The sequence below is a fragment of the Stegodyphus dumicola genome, chromosome 2, assembly GCF_044657685.1.
Source record: "Stegodyphus dumicola isolate Sdum_Otavi_A_Nest chromosome 2, ASM4465768v1".
NCBI lineage: Eukaryota > Metazoa > Arthropoda > Arachnida > Araneae > Eresidae > Stegodyphus > Stegodyphus dumicola.
The window spans coordinates 246,789,833-246,795,832 of record NC_140769.1 but is presented as its reverse complement, the minus strand read 5'-3'; the positions used below and the strand labels follow the sequence as shown (position 1 = coordinate 246,795,832).

The 6,000-nt window shown below is 36.4% G+C and overlaps 1 long non-coding RNA gene across 1 annotated transcript in view; it reads right to left on the bottom strand.

Annotated features, from left to right (window-relative positions):
- Positions 1 to 558: 558 nt before the first annotated feature.
- The window catches only part of LOC146998918 (uncharacterized), a 143,407-nt gene continuing 137,965 nt past the window's right edge, over positions 559 to 6,000 (bottom strand). The window contains exon 3 of the long non-coding RNA XR_015039363.1: positions 559 to 1,190. This is a non-coding gene — a long non-coding RNA (uncharacterized LOC146998918). The remainder of the gene's footprint in view (positions 1,191 to 6,000) is intronic.

Sequence of the window (6,000 nt, the reverse complement as noted above, 5' to 3'; positions counted from 1 at the left end):
TGTAGGTGTGCACCTCGTATTTTGGTTGCAATCGGCCGCACCAAACGTATATAAATATATTTATATATATATATCCGCTCTGTTACCTGGCTCAGTGATCTCAGGTTGTTTACTCTTATATGTTTCAAATTTGCACATTTTTTGTTTTAAAAATGATTGAATTATGTTGTTTTTATCTCCGGTTAAGGCTTTTATGCCTTTAGTAAATCTCTATGCAATATTTTTAGAATCATCAACAATTTTAATGTTGTTTAAGTGCCGCTAAGCCTAATCCTCTTCTTGATGGCTACCATTGTTTGTTTACATTTGGAACAGCAGACTAGTGGATTTGTTGCCAATCTAGAGAAACTTAGCTTCGCAGCAACAAAGATAACGCCTTCATTTATTATTGCCAATTAAATCATGCTTAATCCTTTCTGGAATTTTTTGGAGGAAATAAGTGTTTAAGATTTACTTCGTAATTTTTAATATAGATATTTTGTGTTTTTATGTATTTTTGCCTTGTCGCGAAGTGAAAACTGAATTAATTGAATGAGAAATACTCAGTCGTCTGTGAAAAACTGTTTCTTTTTTGTTTTATTTGCTTAATTTCTTTTATACATCTTTCTAGCTTTATTATAGTATTTGAATAGAACATGTGGCAATGATTATATAATTCTTTAAATGATATACATTTTGTGCATTCTGAGTTATAATATGAACGAAATATAAGACTGTTATAAGTGAATCTAGCGCCAGAGTGTCGCTATGGTAAACAAATATAGGGTGGCCCAGAAGTCACTTTACATTTTGAAAATTAAATAACTTTTTCTTAAATGACTGTATTTAATTCTTTTTTAGTTTTTGCTTATTCACATGTCCATTCAAATGGAAATGAGCTTCATCTCCCATGATCAACTTGTGAATAAACTCGTTGTCATTTCTTGCAGTTCTCTGAAACCTGACAGCATAATTTACTCGTTTCTGAAAGTCTGCTGGTTTTAAAGATTGCACTAATTGAACCTTGAAAACGCGTCACTAAGTTCCTTATTGCAGGCCTACTAGGGGGATGTCGAACATTAAAATGGCGCATATCTTTGCGTTGCAACAATTGACCGTCCATTTTCAAAGTAAAATTCAATTGTCTTCACTCGTTGTTCTGTTGTAAACTTATCCATGCCAAAAATTTCCAGGGATTATATTTTTTAATTCTGAAAAGAGAAAAAGAAATATATTAATAGAAAAAAAGTTATTTAATTTTCAAAATGTAAAGTGACTTCTGGGCCACCCTATACTAGCGGGAATTTTAAAGAATGCATTTATTCTATTGTGGTTTATGCGCTGTCGGCGAAGTAGATTTAATTCAATCCAATAAGTTTAAATGAAATGCAAGAAAAAAATGCGTATAATTTAATATTCCGTACAAGGAAGTCATGTGATGTACACATCAGATTTTTTTAATATTATTGTTATGAATTGTGTTTTAATAATATTTTTACGAAATGCCTAGCTGCGGTAAGATAGCTTACCCGCACAGCGGGTTTAGCATTTCCAAAAAATGACAAGGAAAGGCAGGTTTGCCATATTTCGCGTGAAATCGCTCATTTGGCGACAAAATTTATGATATGCCATACACGGATATAGAACATTCTAGAGCGAATTCTTACCGGTTTATCCCCGAATTTTTTCGAAGGTAAGCCAAAAGTTATATAAGCCATCCCTGTAGGCGGAGTAGCAGTGCATCGCGAAGAGTATCTTAAATATGTTGAGTTCAATAATAGTGTTTTGAGTTCAGAGATTAGCCAAACCGAGTCGGGAGCTGTACTTTAGTGCTTTGCCGTGAAGCTGCTTTCACCGTTATAGCCTGAAAGCTGTATTGCTGTTTGTTTCAGCGTGTTTATCGCAGTTTTTTTACGGCTGTAAACGAGCCTTTAGAACTCTCCTGTGTAATACTGGCAAATAAATTGTGTTTCGATTCTTCATCAAGTGTTTTCATCAATCACTCTAAATCCACGAACCGGGCCCACCAGCAGCCGAGCGGTAAAGTCGCTGAACACTGGTAGTTCGGTCCGAGGTTCGAATCCCGCGAACGGGCTGGCTGCATGGGCGTTTTCGTGGTTTTCCCCATGTGTAACGTGTATACGAGCCAGTTTCCCTTAGAAAGTCCTCCACGAAAGGCATCTCTTCCCTTAGGCAGATAGCCCTAGTGTGCTTTGCCATAATTAAATACACCACACCACCACCACCAAATCCACGAACCCGTAGAACGCAACAATATGTTGTTTTTCTGAATTTTAAGATTTGTTTGTTACGAAATAAATGAAATCAAAATATCCTTTGCAATAAAATAATTTGTTTCAAACGTGTTAATCAGTAACTCAAATAATAATTTGAACACTGAAAATTCGTCGAGATCTTTTTGAAGACCACGTTTTTGGTCATTTTAATTTTAAATGAAAATACATCACAAGAATTATCGTCTGCATTTGGAAATGATAACTTGTGTGGGGGGGAGGTAGCAAAACATATTAACAGCTGCATGTCGGAAGTGAGCATGACAAGACGCTACCAATTAACAATACGTTCTGTTCGAAATTTAATTCCTCACCATTTTAAAGATGATAAAATTATTCAAAGTACCGGGTGATCAAAAAGTCAGTATAAATTTGAAAACTTAATAAATCACGGAATAATGTAGATAGAGAGGTAAAAATTGACACACATACTTAGAATGACATGGGGTTTTATTAGAACCAAAAAAAAAAAAAATACTGTTATCGGGCCTTTTTTTCTTCGAGGAAATGCGTGATTCTGGTTTTGTAACTGCTACCGTGACGGGTGAGAGGTACGCCGATATGTTACAGAATCGCATCGTCCCCAGCCTGGCTGATAAACACCTGCTGGAACGTACGATTTTTATGTAGGATGGCGCTCCACCCCATATTGCTAGACGCGTGAAAGATCTCTCGCGCGCGTCGTTTGGTGATGATAGTGTGTTTAGCAGCCACTTTCGTCACGCTTGGCCTCCCAGGTCCCCAGACCTCAGTCCGTGCGATTATTGGCTTTGGGGTTACCTGAAGTCGCAAGTGTATCGTGATCGACCGAGATCTCTAGGGATGCATCATGATGATAAGACAACATCCGACGCCAATGCCTCACCATAACTCCGGACATGCTTTACAGTGCAGTTCACAACATTATTTCTCGACTACAGCTATTGTTGAGGAATGATGGTGAACATATTGAGCATTTCCTGTAAAGAACATCATCTTTGCTTTATCTTAATTTGTTATGCTAATTATTGCTTTTCTAATAAAACCCCATGTCATTCTAAGTATGTGTCTCAATTTTTACCTCTCTATCTACATTATTTCATGATTTATTGAGTTTTCAAATTTATACTGACTTTTTGATCACCCTGTATATTAACAAATTTTTCCCATTTTGAAATCCAAAATATATTCAAGTTCCTGTTAAGATAATAAACTCTCTGATCCGTGTTAGACACCTTTCATTTTATACTGATATTTTCTTGGGTCGGCTTAGCTGTGTGCAGCCGATTTAGCGTTAAGCTAAGGAGCCAGTCGTTAGCTATCTTAATTTAATGTACATTTTACATTCTTATTTTCTGTTAATTTAGTTAGCCGCAAGTGGTGTGTGAGCACTAAGTGTGTGCATCTGTTCATTTTAGTTCAAATAAAAGGTTATTAAAAACCTTCTTCCGTAGTATTTATTATTCAAGACATAGCAAGAATTCGCTGCTTGGGCTTCTACGTAGAGTCTACATTGCATGCTACCTAAAACGCGAAGACTCTATTAGGTTCACTTTCAGAACTTTTCGAATAAACGTTTTTTCACCAAAAAAAAAAAAAAACGTTTTCAATAATAGTTTCGAAAACAAGCATGTTTTTAAAAAAAATGATGATGAATAGCATAATTGAAAGAAAAAGAAGTCATTTGTTTAATATTTATATTTGCAAATAAAATTGAAAAACACAAATGCCGGAAAATAAATGTAAGCCACTGTATAATTAAAATATCGATTAAGGTTCAACAATGTTTTTATATGACGTATGAAAAGAGGAATTCAGGAAAATAATTCAAGAGAAATTTAGGAAAAAAAGATTTGAAAGGAATACGTAAAATTCATCCAAGACAAATATACAAAAGTTAGTTTCCTAGTATCGTTTCCTCCTTTATTTTAAACATTTAATATGAAGTAGAATCTTCGCATTAGAATTAAAATTTTCAACCGCATCCTTTTCATACCGGATCCAACCTTTATTTCTGAGAAAACTTTCGAGAATTCTCGCATCTTGGCTTGAGCACAAATGTCACAGCTGTGAAAATCCCCCGCGATTAACTTCCCTTTGGCCTACTCACGAGCACCCCTCCCTCTGACATTCAAACTAGAAAACTTTCCAACTTGGTAAAAAAAAAAAAAGAAAAGAAAAAAGAAATTGACGTACGCGTGCGACCTTCGTTTTATTTCTTTTCGATACCGCGGCCTCCCTACACTGGAATGGCAACTTTCGCTTTCCCGTTCAGCCGCGCACCCCTACTTTCTCCCATACCGATGCACCCCTTTCTGCAAAACAGACTACTGCTGGGGGTTTCGCCTTCTCTCGGCAATCGACAAATTTCCTAGAAGGCGCGAAAAAATAGCAAACGATATACTGATAATAACCACACCAAAAAAAGAAGAGAAGAACTTGCGGTTTGGATGATGATTAAATGGCCATACTTGCGGTTTTCTTTTTTTTTTTTTTTTTTGTATGTGTGTGTCCCCTCCTCCCATTGACGTGTATTAATAGGGTGTATTATAGTCAAAGTAAATATCTATCGAAAAGTGTATTTACTACGACTATACTACAGCATCTTAGTGACATTCATGAAAAACATGCATCACAGCAAATCTCGATCGAATCGCCTTGAGTGGAAAATATTTTGACCATTTTTGAAACAGTTGTGATTGTTTCTAACGCTAAGCAATTATACATTTAACGACAGAAGAAACTCAATTGTCCAAAGAAAATATGGACCGATGTTACCCAGGTACCCGAAAACTCGGACAGCTTGAAAATACTAATGTGATATTTGAACAAAAATCATGCATATATAATGCACCGGCACATACAAGTACAAAAAAACATATAAAAGCACAAATTACATTTAGGCACATAAAACACATATAAAGGCTTACAATCACTTAAGCATTCATAATAAAATACATATCAATATATAAATCCCATATAGGCACATGTTTTTCGTCAATTGCGGGTTTTGGACGTTTATAGGCGTTGGCCACTTTTAAGGCCGGAAGCGGTGGTCTGTTTATTATGAGGGCACCTAATAGGTGGAGAACTGTTACCTCCTATAAATGGACGGGAAAATTACAACATATTGGCACATAAAACATGTATTAACAATTATAACTACGACATACATATAATACTTACTAAGACTAAAATGTAGTTAATTGCTTACAATTCGATACTGTTTGTATGTCATGGTGTAGATGCTAAGACAGCCTCTCAGATGGTACAGTGGTTAGGGGAGCCTACTGAAGTGCACAGGTTCGAGTCCCGCAGAAAGCACGGATGTTTGTAAATGTATAGTATCTTTGAGGCATGGGGGCATTCTAAATATATGGCGAATGAAAAGTCCTCTCGAGAGGTTGGGGTAGGGAAAGGGGGGTGGAAGACCCACGGACCCATCTTCTCCTGGGGTGCTCTCCATGAAAATTGGGAGCGGAACTGAATGAAGTCATACTGTCGGTGTCTTCCTTTTTCCGTAATTCCTGTTTCCGCGGTTGTCAAAAAAGTTCCTGTTCTTCGCGAAATCATCAATCATCATTACCCCCCATCCGAAAGGGGTTACATAGTGGGGGGTCGAGTGGACCTTGGCCTCTCCCGAAATGCAGGAAAGCAAAAAATTTTTAGATTTAAAAAGAAGAATTTTTATAAGAAATAATATAAAAATATTTACGATCTCAGATCTTTGCATGAATGAAGCTAATAC